Source organism: Delphinus delphis, chromosome 1 (genome assembly GCF_949987515.2).
Source record: "Delphinus delphis chromosome 1, mDelDel1.2, whole genome shotgun sequence".
Classification (NCBI taxonomy): Eukaryota; Metazoa; Chordata; class Mammalia; order Artiodactyla; family Delphinidae; genus Delphinus; species Delphinus delphis.
The window spans coordinates 151,590,094-151,608,769 of NC_082683.1; the positions used below are offsets into that span (position 1 = coordinate 151,590,094).

At 52.6% G+C, this 18,676-nt stretch overlaps 1 protein-coding gene across 1 annotated transcript in view; it reads left to right on the forward strand.

The window, feature by feature from the left end:
• The window catches only part of LRRN2 (leucine rich repeat neuronal 2), a 63,157-nt gene that overhangs the window by 41,212 nt on the left and 3,269 nt on the right, over positions 1-18,676 (forward strand). The window lies entirely within an intron of this gene.

The following is an 18,676-nucleotide window of genomic DNA, read 5'->3' on the forward strand; positions in this document are numbered from 1 at the left end:
TTAATAGAGCTGCCTAATCACTTGTTTAAACTAGACATTTGGTGCGTAATGACTCCTGGCTGGGATCAGAAAAAGCCATCAGCCATCCTCTGCAGGGGCCAGACCTGCCGGACGTGGTTCCATTGGCTGGAGGAGCAGGGGGTCGTTCTCCCTAAGGCAGTGCCCACTGTGTGGGAGCCCAGAGATGGGGGAACTTCTTAAGGTTGGGCAAAGACAGCTGACACCTTGCTCCCTTCCTTACCAGTTCTCCTGCTCCGGGACACAGGGTGATCCCAGAATGTGATGGAGTGAGAAGGTGGAGAGGCAGAGCACCTGGGGTTGTTTCCCAGCTCTGCTAGGGGCTCTCAAAGGGCAGCTTCTGGGACCAGTCTCCTGTGCACCTGACTTGCCACCCAGCTGGAGGAGACAGAAAATCTGCCAGTACCTAAGGCTTCCCAGGCTCTCGGGTATGGCTAGAAAGCCAGCAGATTTGCTATTTGCCCAGAGTTTTGAGATCTGGGGAGAGAGATACTGGAGAAATATAAGCTACAGCTGAGTTAATTATTATTATTTTTATCATTATTACAGACGAGAATGTTCCCCTGTTAATTCCCTGGGAAAATGACTGAAAACGAGCTGGCACCACCCAGGCTTTGAGCCCAGGAGAGCAAGCAGTGGCAAAATACAGCCTCCAAATCTGCTCCCCTCTTAGCTGAGTCACCTGGCCGGGCACCGCGCCTCTCCCCAACACACAAGTGCACACACGCACACACACAGACACATGCACACAAACACGTGCAGCCCAAGCTGCTCCAGCAGAAGGGAGGGTACGTAGCCCCTGGAGCACTTGTTCTTATTTCGGTGGAACAAAACTGGCCAGGCTATATAGCAGAGCCCTGTGAGAGTTGGGGGAAAGGCCCTCTGCTTTAGTTGTTCTGGGATTTCTGTTGATAAGCACTTTTGCACACATGCATCCCATAGGCTCCCTCACAGCCTGGCAGTTGGTGTGCTGAAGAGTGAGGGCTAAGCATCACGCAGTGCTGGACCTGGATCATGGCTCCTACACGTACTAGCTGTGGGACCTGGGCAAGTTGCTTAACTTCTCTGAGCCTCCATTTCCTCTTCAGTAAGTATAACTACCACTATCAGGGGGTTGTTATGTGGGTTAGATAAGAATGAAGCTTCGTGAAAGGCCCAGTACAGAGTAAGTATTCAATGAACTTTACCTACTAAAATTCAGAGAAGATATTCTTATCCCCATTTTACAAGTGAGAAGAAACGGGCTCGGTGAGATAGTCCCATAGTTGGTAAGTGGTGGAGCTGGGATTAGAATGCTGCTGTTTCCCTGGGAGATTTACATGGTGGCAGTATGGACTTGGGCATCCTCCCGCTGCTGCCAGCTCGTCCTCCCTGGCCTGCCTGCACACATGGCCACCCCTCTGGGGACTTCTCAAAGAGGTCACCTGGACAGCACCTGCAGCTGTGGCTCAGTCTCTGCCAGGTGGGGGTGAGGGAGTGGGAATGGGTAGAGGAGACCCGGGAGCCAGGAGGAAGCCTCAGGGCCTGGTGGGGGCAGGGAGACGATGGTGATGGATGAAGAGCAAAGTGGGGGAGGGGTGAGAAGAGCGGGGAGCGTTAAGAAAAGAGGTGGAGGCTGGGAGAAGACACAGCCCCACAGCTGGCTCCTGGGGAGCCCCGTGGCTGGACTCGTCTGGCTCCGTTTGCTGAGTCCTGAACGCACCTTCCAAGAGGAGCTTCCTGTTGGGTAACAGTAAAGCATCCTTAAGCTTGGTGGCAAATCCAGCCATTAAATTTATTTTTCAAATATAATGTGATTGAATTTATGGTACATGAATTATATCTCAATGCTGTTATTTATATATAATTATGTAATAATTATATATACATATATATACCTACATATGCATATACATGCATATGTATAAGTTTATATATATATAAAATGGGGTTGTTAAGAACACTGGTTCTTACCCCTTCCTGGTTGTATGAGCTTGGGCCCGAGGCTTAACTTCTTTTAGTCTCAGTTCCCTCATCTAAGGATTAAAAGAGGCGATGAGTGGCAAGTCCCTGGCAGAGAAAAAGCCCTTCATGGAATTAGCTAATTGTTTTTCATCTGTTTTAGCGGGACAAGGTGTATGCCGTTGCCCCTAGTTTAGGATTAAGGAAACTGAGCCCAAGAGAACTGTCTATAGGTCTGGAGGGCAGGCACTGGGTGGAGCTCGGCGAACGTCTGCAGAGTGAAAGGCGTTTCACCCCTTGCTGCTACAGCTCCGGGCACCCGAAGAGGCTGAGGAGGGAGGCCCTGTGGCCCAGGGGCCAGCTGGATCCCAGGGGGACAGTGGGCCTCCCCAGAACTGCTGGGGCTGGGCTGGACTCCCCTAGGCTTGCTCGCACAGGAGGGACTCTGACAAGCCAGGCGCTGAGAGGGCTGCCAGGGAAGGGAGGCCTCAGGGTGGGATCCTTGGCAGGCATGCGAGCCCCGGACACGCTTCCGCAGCCGGGAGGCAGGAGCCTGGGTGGGCTCCCTCTTGGGGCAGATGAGCTAAAATGCAGTTTCTTGGCAAGACAGGCCTTTTTTATTTCAACCTGTCTCTCACCCAGGAAGTGCTTCCCCACATCCAGCCACAGCAGCCTGTGGTCTTTCATCTGGTTTCCTGACCTCTGGTCCTTAGAGGAGATGGACTTGACTTCAGGTCCCAGCCAGACACTCTCCCTGAGGCGGCCAGGAGGACAGGTTGGACCCCCTGAACGTGCCAGCATGTTCTCAGCACACGCACTTGGGTGTGACCTTTCGCGAGGCACAGTCACACATTCTAGGTGTGGTGGGTTAGGAGGTCAGGGTCCTGGAGAAGGCCTAGTCCCACCCCGGCTTCACCCTGGAATTATTTTCCTAGCTGGGCGCCTGGAGTGGAACCCATTCCAAAGGTTGAAACAGGAAAAAATCACCAGCCTTAAGAGGTAACAGGGAGCAGTGTTGGTGAACCTTGGCCTCTGCAGTCAGCCTGTCTGGGCTTGCTTCTCTGCTACATACTACTTACAAGACCCTGGGCAGGCTTCGTAATATCTGTAAGCCTCACTTTCCTTATCTGTAGAATGGGGCTGCCGGAAGTTCCTACTCCGAGGGTGTGGGGGGATTCAGTGAGACCCTGCATGGGAAACACTGAGCTTGGTGCCGAGTGGACACTGAAGCTCGGGTTGGAGGCCTGGCCCTGAGATAACGCGCTGAGAGTGCCCTGTGAATGGTGATACACCCACGGGGTCAGTGCTGGCGATCATACCGCCCAGACTGCAGCCAGCAGACCTTATGCCATGGCCTGACGCTTGGGCTGGGGGGAGCAGGCAGTCACAGTTGGGGTCCCCCTACGTTCAGTGAATGCATTCATGAAGCAGAAAGGAGGCCAGAAAAAAGCAAAGAAGAGAAAAGAAACCCCAGCAAATTCTCCTCTGTCCTCCCCCAGCTCTGCAGCTCCTGGGGGAACTGAGCTGCATAATACAATGGGATTTAATAAAATGCCTTTAACTCACAAAGTTTGTCTGCTGCCAGCTCCTTAATTAAATTGCCTAATGCTGCTTTGCGATGGCAGCACAAACTCCTGTGTTTAAAGAGCACGGTGTTGCCATGGCACTCCCCCGACAGGACGAGCCAGCTGTGGAGGAGCATACAGATGAGACGTGGGGCCTGGCCCCTGCCCGCAGTATCCAACACACACACACACACACACACACACACACACACACACACACACTCTCTCTCTCTCCCTCTCTCTCTCTCTCTCTCTCTCTCTCTCTCTCTGCAATAGACTCTGGTCTGGTTTTCCTGGGAAATGATTTAATCCTTGCTAAGAAAGAGGAGACTCGGGGCCATTTGACCAGAGCACAGCTGGCCAACTGGTACGGCAGTGGGTCCCAGGCCCAGCCCTGCGAGGCCTGGGCAGCCAGGTGTCCCCCTAGCCGCCCGCTCCTACAGCACGCAGCTGCCTCCATTGCCCCTGGTGCACCATCCAGATCCACTTGTCTCCGTGTGATGAGACCCAAGAAGGGTGGGTAACACTGGATGAGAGTCTGATTGGTTTGATGAGAAAGGTGGAGGGTGGAGGAAGGAGAAAATCACTTGCTTATGGATTTTTCCTTTAGATGCAGTGTTTCTCAGCCCTAGCTTCACAGTAACACCAGTTGGATATTTTCCCAATATTTTATTATGAAAAATTTCAAATATACAGCAAAGTTGAAGGAATTTTACCGTGAGCAATAATATACCCACTACCTAGATTCTACCATTAACCTTTTACGAGACTTGCTTTATCACATCGCTTTCCGTCAATCCATCAATCCATCTTATTTTTGGTGCATTTTAAAGTAAATTGCAGACATGAGTACACTTTTCCCTAAATACTTTAACAACTATGGAGTTCAACTTTATTTTACAGTTTTGTTTTTCTTTTGATGTAAAATTTACATACAAAGAAATCCTGGGGAGTTTTAATTCCATGCCTGCATTGTACCCCCAGAGATTGATTTTAACTGGTCTGGAGTGGGATGTAGGCATCAGTATATTTTAAAAGATCCCCATATGAATCTGTGGTGCAGCCAGAGTTGGAAAACAGAGATGACAGGAGACAAAGGATTGTAATTTTTTTCTCCTAAGGAGAATGTGGAGCTCTGGTTGACCTGTCCCCTGCCTATCCTTCTAACCCCACTCCCCTTTCCCCCTGGTGCTCTCCGTGTGTACATCACATGTCCATGTTTATGCTTCTGTTAGGATGGAACTCTGTGTACATGTGAATCCACTCATTCTCACGTTAGCCTTATAAGGTCTCATATGTCCCAATGGCAAAATCCATATCTGTTTCAGATATTGAATGAGTCACAGAGATGAAGCCAAACAAGTTCTCTTATGATGATCAGGGTGCTACGATGATCAGGATTGTGGCAGCAGTGGATGGAGGGATAATGATGCTAGTGGAGGGTGTTCAGAGTGATGTGTGGTGATGACAGTGAGCGAGGGGCCCCTAGTGATCACAGCTGAGGACAACGATGACAGTGGGGCGGTGATATTGGTAGAGATGGTGTGCTGTAGGTGGGGCGACCACCATGCTGGTGAATCTCAGGTGACAGCATCGTGGTGGTTACCGTGTTGATGTTTCCCTTCCTGTGAGGGCATCGTGCAAACAGACGCTCATTCGCCACACTGATACACATCTGGGAAGAATGTTGGTTGTCATGTGGCAGGAAGCTAGCTTGGTCCCCACATTTGAGAACCCCACTGCTGCAAGGTGCAGCTCCTTCCAAAATTTTGAGAGGCCACCTGAGAACCTTATCCCCCCTGGAGCCCTGGAAGAGGCCCCGACAGAGAGGCAGCAGCCCCACATTTAGCCACCCTGTTCCGTTGCACTTTAACGAGACAGCTCCAGCATTAAGTATGAGGGGATCATTAGGAACGTTTATTTAAGATGAACAGCTCTGAGCCAGGCGGACTTGGGATGCCAGCCATCCCGTGATCGATAGAGATTTTATTTGCTGCCTGCGTGGTTTCCTGTTCCTTTCATGCCCGGTAAGCTTGAGGGAGGAGAGAGGAAAGTGCTCTGGTTCCTCTCTTAACCCAGGCAGTAGAGGGCAAAGGGATGCAAAACCCCAGCACTCCTATCTCTCACCACAGTACTTAGCTGGCACCCCTCTGCATTGCCCTGGGCTACGGGGATGAGAATGAGGTTGGGATGCTAAGATATGCTACTTTAAGTATATATATCAAATATATATTAATATGTATATATGAATAAGCCCAGGAATTGGTGCTGAAAAATACCTTAATAATGTTGTCCAACCCTTTCATTTTACAGATGAGAAAGCGAGGGCCAAGTGGACAACAAATAAAATCTCTGTTGAGAACGAAAATAAAAATACTCTTCGTGTATATAATATCTCTAATGAGGCAAAGACACCTCACACCTGTGATCTGATTGGATCACGCCCTGGGAGCTGGCAAGGAACTTCCTGCCCATCTGACAGCTCCTGAGTCATTCCCAGATTGTTTCCACTAGCAGTGAGCCTAGGTGGTATTTGTGTAGCACTCACAGCTCACAGCATATTTCACACTCATGTTTTCATTAGATCTGAACCAGATCTCTGGACAGAAAAGATGGAAGGAACTAGTCTTATCCCCATTTTTCAGAGGCGAAAACTGAGGTTCATGGAGGTTAAGCATTTTGCCAACCTTGCACAGTTAGTAAGTGGTAGAGTGGGAACCAGAATCCAGGATCCCAGCATGAGTTTACTGGGGCTGCCGTATCAAAGTACTACAAACTGGACTGGATGGCTTAAATAACAGAAACTTAATTGTCTCAGGTTCCGGCGTCTAGAAGTCTGAAATCAGTGTGTCAGAAGGGCAGCAGGACCAGGCCGTGGTGTTTCTGAAACCCGTAGGGGAGACTCCTTCTTTGCCTCTCCCAGGCTCTGGTCCTGGCTTCCCTGGCTCGCAGCTGCAGCACTTCAATCACGATCTCCATCACCACACTGAATTGTTCCTGTGTCTCTGTGTCTGTGTCCAAATTTCCCTCTTCTTATAAGAACACCAGTCATTGGATTAGGGCCCACCCTAACCCAGTATAACCTCATCTTTACTTGATTACATCTGCAAAGACCCTGTTTCCAAATTAAGGTCACGTTCACAGGTTCTGGGAGTGGGACTTCACTGTATCTTTTGGGGGGGGGGGCACAATTCAATCCGTAACGATCCCTGACCTAAGCCAGTGGCCTTCCACAATGCAGTTTGCGTCCTGTGCTCCATCCCATTCATCGTCTTCTGCTACCAAGGACGAGGTACTGCCCTCTCCTGCAATGCAGAAAGTGGGGCTGGCTGGGAGCACTTTTCATCTTCTGCTCTTGCCAAATGATTACAAGCTACTAAGGTGGACTCATGAAATATGGGCAGGCTTTTTGTCCTTTTTATTCCCAGGCAGTAAAAATCATTAAGGCTTGCTCTTAATTAGTTTCATTTCGAAGCTTCTAAATATTGATTTAACCTACACTCCTTTGTACTTGCTGCAGTCACTGAATTATGCCTGTTATTGATCGTGAGATGGAAGTGCTTCTATCCACCGGGCCCCGGGCCCTGGAAGGCACTGGTCCCCCAGCGGGTGTGTGGGGCTCAGAAGGCATTGATGGGCTTGGAGGAAAGAAGCCCCTGCCGGATTGGAAAAGGGCCTTCCCTTAAAGAAGGGCTGTTCAGCTTAGGCCTGGGGCCAGTTTCTTTCTCTTGGGCTGGCCCAGGCTCAAGGGAATTTGAATAAGAAGTCAGCTGGAAATCTCCCATTCCATTCTGGGCCTGAAGAGAGCTGGGCAGTGGGAGCCGGAGGAGGGTGATGTGGGGTCGGAGCATAGAGCACGGGCTTTGGCAGCCAGCCAGACCTTGTCTGCTTCCCGGCTCTACCAGCTGGGTGTTCTTGTGCAAGATACCTACGTATCCTCCACATCTGTGAAATGGGGCTAGTAATCCCCACATCTTACTGTGGTTTTGAGCATTGAGGGCAACCACTCATTTCAGAGCCCAGCCCAAAGCCTGGCTCATAGGCAGTCCTTGGTCAATGGCTACCATTATTAACATTGCCGTCCCACTGAGAAAGTAAGTCTGGACTTGGAAGCATACTGTCTTTTAGCCCTGGCTCCGTTACTCGTTTGCTGTATGATCTTGGGCAGGTCACTTAATATCTTTTCCATTAAAATGGGGATAATGGCATCTATGACCTTGCAAGGCTATTGTGACTATCACTCAGGATCGTGGAGATGGAAGAATTTAGATCGCAAGGTGGTGCAGCCAGTCATAATAGATAGTATTGATGGCTATAGTAGTCGCTGCCTTAGATGCCCTCTGGGCTGCCCTCTGCCTCCAGTATCATGTCCAGACTGTTCTGGCTCCAGCCTCTCCACCTCACCTACACTCTTGGAAACGAAGGGGGACCACTCAGTTCTTAGAGTTCACTTCATCATTTTTATCCCAGCACCTTTGCTCCTGGTGTCCCCAGTATGTATAGAATGGTCTTCTACCATCTGTGCATCTGCTGACCTAGGCAACACTTCTCTGGGAGGTTTTGTTAAAAACAACCTTATTGAAGTACATTGCATACCAACAAATCTACCCATTTTTAGTGTATAATTCAATGACTTCTAGAAATTTCCTCACAGAATTGTGTTCTCTCCTCCAGACTATGCCCCTGTTGCTCTTGGTAAGTGCTTCTGTGACACCTCTTATCATACTTTAATAGAGTGTTTTGTTTTGTTTTTAAATTTGTGACTCCCGCCTGCCCTCCCCATGACCTTGTATCCCTATCCCCTCACAGCGCCAGCATACAGTCAGGGCTCTATTAATGCTCATTGGGTAGAGAGCTTCCTTGTGGCTGGGACAGAGAAGGTGAGAGGGGTCTGGAAAACTCAACTCTTATCTATCAGGATAATGATAAGGAGTTCATCATACACATAGGTTTTGTGTATTTTTAATAGCTTTTTATTTATTTATTTTTGGCTACATTGGGTCTTTGTTGCTGCATGCAGGCTTTCTCTAGTTGCGGTGGTCGGGCTTCTCATTGCAGTGGCTTCCCTTGTTGCAGAGCACGGTCTCTAGGCTCATGGGCTCAGTAGTTGTGGCACACGGGCTTCAGTAGTTGTGGCTCCCGGGCTCTAGTGCGCAGGCTCAGTAGTTGTGGCATGCAGGCTCAGTAGTTGTGGCTCGTGGGCTCTAGAGTGCAGGCTCAGTAGTTGTGGCACACGGGCTTTGTTGCTCTGCGGCATGTGGGATCTTCCCAGACCGGGGCTCGAACCCGTGTCCCCTGCATTGGCAGGCGGATTCTTTTTTTTTTTTTTTTTTGCGGTACGCGGGCCTCTCACTGTTGTGGCCTCCCCCGTTGCGGACCACAGGCTCCAGACGCGCAGGCTCAGCAGCCATGGCTCACGGGCCCAGCCGCTCTGCGGCATGTGGGATCTTCCCAGACCGGGGCATGAACCCGCGTCCCCTGCATCGGCAGGCGGACTCTCAACCACTGCGCCACCTGGGAAGTCCCCACGTAGTTTTAATTGAGCGTTCCTAGCCGGCACTGTTCTCGTTTACAGAATTCTAATCTCATCTGGAGGGTCCTTGGAGGTAATCTAGCCCAGTGATTCTCCATGCGCATACATCAGATTCACCTGGATGGTTTCCTCAAACACAGGTAACTAGGCCCCACCCTCTGAGTTTCTGATTCTGGAGGTCTGGGGTGGGCTTGAGAATCTGCATGTCTAACAAGATTCCAAGTGAGCTGATACTGCTGGTCCAGGGACCTCAACTTTAGAACCACTGCTCTAGCCCCACCTCCTCATTTCACAGATGGGGAGCCCAAGGGCTAGAGAAGTAAGAGGACACACTCCAAGGTCTGTCTCAGGCCAGAACTAGAACCCAGCCCTGTCCTGTCCCATGTCCTCCACCACCAGTTCTCATGCCCTGACCTATCCTTCCCACCCTGACTTCAGAGAAGCTGGATAGGGGCACAGAAGGTCGGACAGGGCTTCTGACAAATGCTCTCCACAGGCCTGACCCCAAGCTGGGGAGGGGTGATGGGGGGGCTGCTGCGGGAGAGGCCAGCGGGACTGAGGAGGGGAGCAGGGGAAGAGGAGGGCCACGGGAGGGGAGCGCGTGAAGGCGTGGGCAGCGCAGGCCTGGAGGAGGCGATGAGGACTGACGGGCCATTCTTACTGCGGTTGCGGATGGAAAAAAACCCACTGCGGGGCCTTAGCTGTAGCCATTTATCTCTCAGGCCTGCCCAAGACAGCTGACAGAAGGAGAAGGCAGTGAGCCACACCGAGACCAAGGCTCCTTCCGCCTCGTGATTTATCCCGGGGCTTCATCTGGCAAACCTGCTGATGAAACGAGTCTCCTTTTCTCTCCGCCTCATCAATTTTCATTCTGATTTCATTTTCTTTTTCCGTTAGAAGAGCTTTGGCCTTTCTCCTCGTTTAACTGGTCTGTTCCCCATTTGCTCTGCCTCTTTCTCCTCAGCCACCCGGGCCCCAAACCCTCTCCCCAGGCATTCCTCCCACTCTCGCCATGCCTTGGTGCTCCTCTCACTATTAGTTCTGGGCTGATGAGTCACAGAGTTGCCCTCGAGGGACTCACAATCTGAGAGAGGAGTTGAGCATCACAGTGGATATGGGTTCTTCAAGGATGGGAGAAGGAGAAAGGGATTGATTAATGGAACGTGGGCGGTGGTCAGGGAAGACTTCAGAGGGGGACGGTGTGAACTGAGACTTCAGAGATGGGAATACACAAGCGGTGACACGGACTTGTGGGCGAGGCCCCTGCATGTGCAAAGGCACGGGGGCAGGAAAGAGCATTGCTCGCATCTATCTGAAGCCTTTCCTCTCCTTCCGCTGCACCTAACTCCCAGGGATCCACTGTGTCTGAAGGGCTGCAGGAGGGCAGCCTTTCAAGAATGCTGCAGGGTCTGCCCAGCACCCCCGGCTAATTCTAGGAAGGGCAGGGAAAATTATAGGGAGAGAGGTGGGAGAGGCTCGAGGTCAGTAGCTGGGCTTGGCTGCCCCCCTGGCTTGCGCCTGCGGCCAGTGTGGAATGTCCGCAGGCTGCGGTCAAGCTGGGACATTTAGCGCTCTGCTAGGAGGGGCCCTCTCGACCCTTCCAAGGAGCACCTGGGCAAACAGAGGAGCTGCTCACCTAAGGCAGGAAGAGTGAGCTGTTGGGTGAGAGTGTGTCAGACATTGGTGATCTGTAAATGAACTGAGTTCTAGAGCCTTCTCGAGTCCTAAAGACTAGAACTGGACCCTGGTTGGAGGCCCCGGGGAGTGCTTAAAGTTGACCCAGGAGAGGGCAGCTCCGTCAGGAAGGAGTGTCAGACTGAGATGGAAGGGTTCCTAGGAGAGGCTGCCTGCGTTACAGGCCACATGACCATGGACAGGCCGTCTGGTGCGGGCCTGGTACACAGGTGGCCTGGAAGCCAGGGACTGTGCCTCAGACCAACCGAGGTAGATGAAAAGGGAAGAGCGCTCCGGTGAGCGCCAGGCACTTAGCAGGCATCATCCTTGCAGATTTCCCCCCATGAGGTAGGCTCTCTCCCTGCATTAGAGAGGAGGAATCTGAGTAAGGATGCTCGAGGTCATACAGCCAGCACCAGGATTCGACTCCAAAGCCCTCCTTTGAACCGCTAACCTAAGATCTCAGAGTGTCCGCAGGATTTCCAGAGGGGGCGCCTGAGGGAGTCCAGAGGGGGAGGTTCGTCTTAGGGTGGAATCCAGAGGCAGAAAGTTAAGTCAGAAGTGCCTTCCCAATCAAGGGAAGGGCTACAGTGGCCATGCAGTGGCCAGAGCCAGGGCAGGGGAGCCCGGGCGTGTGCCTGTAGGAGGTGCGCTCTGGACCTCCTTCACGAGGCCAGACTCAGGTCCACCTGCTCTTCAGGAGCTCTGAAGCAACCAGCCCCCTTCTGTTCTCGGGCCCTGCCCTACCTTGCCTTTCTCTCTCTCCTTCCGCAGGTATCTTCTGAGCTCCTACCATGCGCCAGACTGTTGGAGGAACTGGCCACTTGGAGCACAGTTCTTCCCCTGAGGGCCTCACAGTGTGGAGGGAGAGACAGACAGACAAGTAAACAGCCAGTGTATGATGGAGGGACGCTGAGGCCCCAGAGGAGCCCAGGAGAGGCATGGAGGGGTCAGAGAAGGTTTCCTGAGGATGGGCAGATAAGTCAGCAGAAGGCTGGCGACGCGCGGCGGTGGAGCTCAGCCTGGCGCTGCTCTCCAGGCCCCTGCAAAGCTGGCTCCACTCCCCTGAAGCCTCTTTGGTGCAGTGCAACCAGACAAAAAATGACTGTGAGCTACCTACTGGCGCCTTCCACTCCTACTTAAGAAATAACGAGGCAGGCTCCCTTCCAGGCAGCAGAATTGCAACGCCCTCTGTCCAGGGCCAGTCCAGAGGCCTGGGAATGTAGATATTTCTTCCTGGGAACAAGTCCCTTCCCTCCCGGGCCGGGAAAGGGTTTTTACTGGAACTGACTCTTCTCATTGCAGAGGGGAGGGGAGGGCAAGGGTAGACAAGAGAAACCTCATCCTTTCACCAGGAGATGCCCTCTCATTTTCCTCCCTTCTCTCCTCCGGTCTCCCCAGTATCCTCCACTCTTGGAATTCAGCTTCTGGCACCAGAATCATGGAACTAGAAAGGGCTGGTGTGTGAGACACAGCTGGGTTCACACTCAGGCTCTTGCACATTCTAGCTGTGGGACCTGGGTCTGATCCCTTGTCTGCACTGAGCGTGAGGCTTCTCTTCTAAAAAGTACCTACTTACAGGGTTGTTGGGAGGATAGGATGAGGTATCTCTAAAGTGGCCAGCAAATAGAAATCCTGCACACAGAAGGCACTCGGGGGCGTCGTATCCTTCCTCTGACACTTTGATTTATGTCATCCTTCCAGTGGCCTCAACTAGAGTTGAAGGGACTCACCTCACTCAGAGAGGCTCTGCAGACTCATCATTTTCAAGCTTTTATAGCTGCGACTCAAGGGCAAAAATGCATGATTTTGCATCACATCCATCTGTACACAGGTGTGTGTGTGTGTGTATGTGTGTGTAAAACAGAGGGGAAAAATTTCTCAAAACAACTCTTAGTCTAGCTACATACAATGCACTCTATTTTCTATTTCATTTTTTTAACGTACATTTTTATCCACTTTAAACTGTTTTCATGACCCACTAATGGGTTGCGATTCATAATTCATGGCTGTAGAACACCTCCCACCCTTACCAGGAAATTCTGCACTGCACTAGGCTCTGAGAAGACAAAAATAAATAACAAACCATCCTTTCCTCCAGGAGCTGACAGCCTGGTTGAGAACACAGGCTCTCAGAATGACGATAAGGAAGGTGCTGTTACCGTGGAGGTCTGTTCAGAGTCTCCGGGACTGCGGTGGGTGTAACCACCCTTCTAGGAGGGCCTCTGGGAACCTGTCACAGAGGAGGTGGCATTTGGGATGGGTTTTTACGGCTGAAGAGGAGTTTGATAGTTGAAGTTAGGGAGAGGTTTTGCTGGTTGAGTGAGAGGCCCGCGGAGGAGAAGGAAATAGCAAGTCTAGTCTAGGAGGAGCATGAGGTGCCTGGGAATGAGAGGGTCACTCAAAGGTGAGGAGGCTGCTGTGAGAGTCAAGACAAGAAATGAAAAGGGAACGTTAGCATGAGCACTGTGGTGGGTGTGTGTGAGGTGGGAGGGACGTGTCACCATGGTGGAGATTTCCAGTCTTGGAGACTGGTGGATGGCAGTGCCTCCTGAGCAGGTTTGGTGGGAGATGTTGGGCTTGGGACAAGTTGAGTGCAAGGAAGCCTCTGAAATGGGCAAGTGGAGAGGTCTGGGGCAGTTACAAGTGAGTCTGGGTCTCTCCTTCCTGGTCACTCCCCAATTTGTCCTCTGCCTGGTGCCCCAGATTCTGTAATCAAAATACCTAGGGGTCTGGCAACAAAAAGGGCCCAGCAATGCTGCCCCAGGAGGTGGCCAAGACCCAGCAGGGCTTTGGGGAAGGGCTGCCAGGAGGTTATCCTGCCATCTTCTTGTCTCAAGGCAGCATGACACTCACAGGCCCAAGTCATAGGATTCCAACCGGAGAGGGGACCCTAGGGCATAGAGCAATTTCTAGATACGGGAGTTGTAAAACAAGAAAGAGGAACCAGTCTCCCTTCCTGGAGATCGCTGATTAAGTGTGAGACCCTGAGAAGCTATAGCCACTATGAAGCAGGAGGATGAATTAAGTGAATTTCAGGTCTGAGGTTCTGGCGTTCCCTAAAGCCAGAGTCAGCTGTTTCCAAAGACCCTGGTTCCAAGTTGCGATGGAGAAGGAAGGGGAATTCTGGGCTTAAAAGATGAAACTGATGGATGATGATAGAAGTCAGGACAATGGTTAACTCCAGGTGGGGGCTGGACATTGACTGGGAAGGGCCGCACAGGAACCTCGGGAGGGCTGGAAATGCTTATATCTTGCTGTGGGTGGTGGTTGTACTGGTATCTACTAAGGTAGAAGTTCATCAAGCTGTGCACTTGGGATTCGCGCCATTTACGTACTCTCCTGGACGTACGTTACACCATAATAGAAAGAAGAAGTTTAGGACGAAAGGTGAGAGACGAGAAGTAGGGGCTAAGGTGGGAGGAGAGGCAATGGTGAAGGGGGCAACGAAGGCAACTAAGAGGCACGTCATAGGCCTTGCATCCTGGCTCCTCACAGCAGTTCTGTGAGAGGGTCTCATCCTCACTTCCCAGCTCGGGTCGTCTAACTTTGTCCAAGGTCACCCACAGTGAGCGGCAGAACCAGACTCAAACTCTGATCACAGAGCCCAGGCTCCTTCCGCTCCACCACTCCTGCTTTGCATAAGTTATTTATGGAATTCAGACTCTGGAAGACTAGATAAATGCCGAGGTCTCCTCCAGCTCTGAGGTCCTGGCTGTCTGTGATTAAATGAGAGGTGGGAGTGAGGGGCCATGCTCACCTCTCGGGAGGAGCGGAGGCCAGGTGTACAGATGGAGGGATGGCCTCCCCCACCTCTGCATCCCCCAACCCAGCGCTTATCTGCTGGTGAGGAGGCCGGAGTTTATCAGTGCTACACTCAATTATGCTGCCCTTCTGTCTCCGCAGCTCAGGGAGACCTGGCACTGAAGCGGCAGCGAAGGCCAGGCAATTGATCACTGCCACTGGCTGTCCCTCCCTCCGGAGGGCTCCCAGCTCAGGGGGGGGCTGGGCAGAGGCTGTGGGGAGGGGAGAGGAGTTGGGGGAGGAGAGGCTTGGCATCCAGCAGCCCCCTGGAGGAGCAACGCTGTCAGTGCTGGCAGGAGCCCGGGACTGTACTGGGGGCAGGGCCAGAGATGGAGGAAAGGGAGAAGAGCAGCTCTGGCTGCTGACGTCAGCTTCTCCAAAATTCTTCATTTAGGGCTTTGCCAAGGGTTGGAGTTTAATGGGGAGTGTACGGGATCAATCCCATACTTTCTGCTAAATCCAGAGCCGCTGCCGGGAGGAGGTGGGTCCGTTGGGGCTTGCAGAGCCAGCCCTTCCAAGAGAAACTTTGCTCCTGGAGCGGGCAACCCTGCTTCCCCTGTCACTGACGGTCATGTCTCCAGCTGTCCCTGAACAAAGAGGAGCACCCAGCCCCCAATCCGAAGGCAGGCTGAGGTCTCTGTGCAGCCTGCTGGCTCTGTCTGTCCCTGTGCTTCCAGGCCCAGCCACACACTCAGAGGAACAGGGTCTTCCCCATGTGTCCCCCAAGGAAGTCACTCTAGCCAGAAATGAAGGAATGGTGTCTGAGGGGCCCCCTCAGGGAGCGTTGGGGAGGAGCAGGGGACCCATTCGTCTCTGAAAGGACTGGCACCTGAAGCAGGCATTCTGGGCCACCAGCCCTGCACTCTGCTCCTGTTAAGGCGGGCGTTGAGCTGCCAGGCAGTGAACCTTGGCTGGGCTGGTGGGGCAGGTTACAGAGTCAAAGACCTGGGTTTGAATTCTGACTCCACCACGTCAGAAGCTGTGCAAGCTCTGATGTGTCAATTAACCTCTCCTTGCTTCAGTTGCTTCCCCTGTAAAATGAGACTAAACAATCCCTCTCTGTCTGCACACAGGGTTGATGGGAGAGTTACACACTTCACAATTTGTATCCACTCACCAGTACCCTCTGCATGCTCAATCCTACACTTGGCTCACCGGGAACACAAAAAGCATGCAAGACATAGCCCCTATGGCAAAGAGCTTGAAATCCAGTTGGGGAAAACGCACGCGTGATAGTCTGAACTCCTGCTCACCCCGGGAGATTATAGATAAAAGACAATTAGCTTTCTCTGCAGCTCCGGCTCCCAGCAGAAATTGCTAATCAAGCCTGCATGAGTGGGCCATGTGCAAGACAGCCTTAAGTGGTGATGGCAGGTGAGTGGGCAGCTCTGAGTTCTATCTTGGAAGGGGCTGTGTGCTCAGCAGTGACGGGGAGGACTTGTCTGGGCCTTTGCCAAGCCTTGGGACCAGAGGTGTGTACGAACATGAGTCATCCAGCCGCTGCCCATCTCTGGGCCGCTGGTCGCCGAGCCCCAGCCGAGCCCCAGCCCGAGGCTCCTGGCTGAGCGGCTGGAGCTCTGGCTCACCACCCGCCCCCCAGCCCAGCCACAGGGGCGAGGAGGAGGGTGAGCCTGGAGTGGAGGGAAAGGCGAATCTCTGGACGTTTTTAATGAACTTTTAAATGGCTTCTCTATCCCATCCATACAGTTGAGCATCGGTAGGACAAAGGTGCCAGGACAGAGATGTTGGAGGAGGAACCTGGGGCTCGGGCAAGGTCTGAAGGCCCTCTCCACCCACTGCAGCCTCCTCTCCCCTTAACGAACTGTCTTGGGCTCTCCTAATCATTTTACATTTTTGGTCCTGCCAGAGTGGCACTCTTAAAGGCGTGACGTTTTATCTAGTCCCGCTCACAGCTCCCCATCCCACCTGGGGGCGACCCTGGGCCCACAGTGGGCAAGCTTAATAGGGGCTTGTTGAGTCCTGGGATCCAACTTCTATCCCCCACTAAGAAGTCCTATAGCTGGGGAGCTTCCCAACCCTGGGAGATGAAAGAGAACTAAGCCTTGCTGGGCTCTCTGTGTGCACCACACCCAGTCCCTTTAATCCTAATGACAAGTTCATTTTACACATAAGGAACAGATGCTCAGACCAGTGAACCTTTCCCAGGGTGCTCTGGTAGGAAGTGGTAAGTAACAGTGAGATCTCTTCGCTGGTGGGTTCTACTTTCTTGGGTGAGGCCTGGGCAGGAGGCAGGAGCCTCTGGTGTGTACGTGTGGCAGGACCACAGCCCTAGTTCCGTGACAGGGTCATCCCAGGACTCAGCCTGTCCCTGCTGCCTCTCCACTCACATAGCGCACGGCAGAATCCCCCCCACTCTTCCTGACCACCGCTCACCGGCCCGGGTGGCTGAGTACTCCAGGCTCCCCTCTGCACGTGGATGCGGGTGTGCACGTGTGTTTGCCCTGAGTTTTATGTGTCAGTGTACACAACACCCCCACTCAAAACCTCTGTGCATTTTAAGTCATGTTGTTTTTCCCACCTTCAGAAATAGCTGCAGAGGAAGGTGGGAAGTAGTCGAATGTAAAGAGGCGTGCCGCTCCGTTGCTCGAGGGAGGCCTCCAACTGCTCCCCTCCCCGGCCCCAGCATCCTGCAAGTGGGATGAGGTGGGCAAAGAGCCCCGCTGGCCAGCTGAGAGGCACTTGCCTGGAGGGTGGTGGAAGACAGCTCCCAGCTTCCTGCAGCTCCCTGATAAGGAGTCATCTCCTCAGGGGACAAGAATGGGCACCCAGCCTGCTGCTTCGGCAGCCAGTACAGCTCAGGGTATCCAGGGTGGGTTCGGGCCAGATCTGGGGGCAGAGAAGTACAGTGTAAATGGCACAACCTCTGAATTCGTGTCTCCCGACATTTACCAGCTGTATGGCTTGAGCCGAATTCTTTAACCTCTTCCAAACCTCAGTTTCTTCATCTGCAAACTGGAGGTATTAATGCTTATCTTGTAGACTCTTTATGAGGGTTAAATGAAATAAGACACAGTCTTTGAAAGGTCCTGGCAAATAGCAGGCATTCAATAACTGTGTACTCCACTGATGTCTGCAGCTGGAAAACTACCCAGTCAGACCTCCACTCAGGAGTCAGACCAGGCCCAGGGGCCCCCTTTGGTTCGCCCTTCTCGGTTCTAGGCCAAGGCTGGACTTTCGTCTAGGGCGAAGCATCTTGGCCATGGGTTCTTCTAGAGAACCAGGATCGATTGTCCATACCCAGGAGGAAGGAAGAGCAGGGGCTTGGATTCTAGACTGGAGTGGGGGTAGGGACCCAACCTCCTGGAGGAAGGGGCCCTGGGACCACAGAGATTGATTTATACGATCAACCCTCACTGGGCACCTGTCCTGGGCTACAAGCGTGATGATGAGCGAGACAGGTCCCCAGTTGGGGAGACATTTCCACATGATGTGATCAGGGCTGTGACAGAAGAAAGCATGGGGTACTGTGAGAGCACAAGGCAGGCCCCTTAGCCATCCAGGGGTGGGGAGGGTTAGAAGCAGCTTTCTGTAGGAAGCGACTGACCTTAGGTTGAGTCTTGAAGAACAACTGAGAGTTGTCTGGGAGACAGGAGCGGGGGGTGTTGGGTAAATATGACCTGAAAGGTTGGTCACAGTGAGTCAGTAGGATGGCAAAAGCCAGGAGAATTGGCTGAGGCCAGATCACGTATGGTCAGGACTGAGGTGCTCAGACCCAGGCTTCTTAAACCCACCAGCTCCTGGCAGTTTGGCTAGGCTACAGGGGAAGGGAAAGCCCCTGCCTCCAGGTAGGGAAGTTGGCAAAAGCCAAAGCTGTCCCCTATCCCAGGAGAGCCTAAGCAGACCCCAGGTGACCACCCCACTTCCCCAGCCTGTCTGGGTGTGGGGTCAGGGTCCACTGCCTTTCAACTTGCCGAGTCCTGGGAGCGCACCCTGGAATCTAGAAGCCGCATTTGTTTCTACCACCCTCTACCCACACTGCTCCGAGGGATGTCTGAAAACTGTCGCTTTATTTCCCATTCACTCAGTGAGGAGAGATGTGAGGAAGGTTGGAGAATCTACTCCACGTCTCTCTGGGCTCAGAAGGACTCTGAAGATGACAATTTCAGCCATCCCCTCTCCT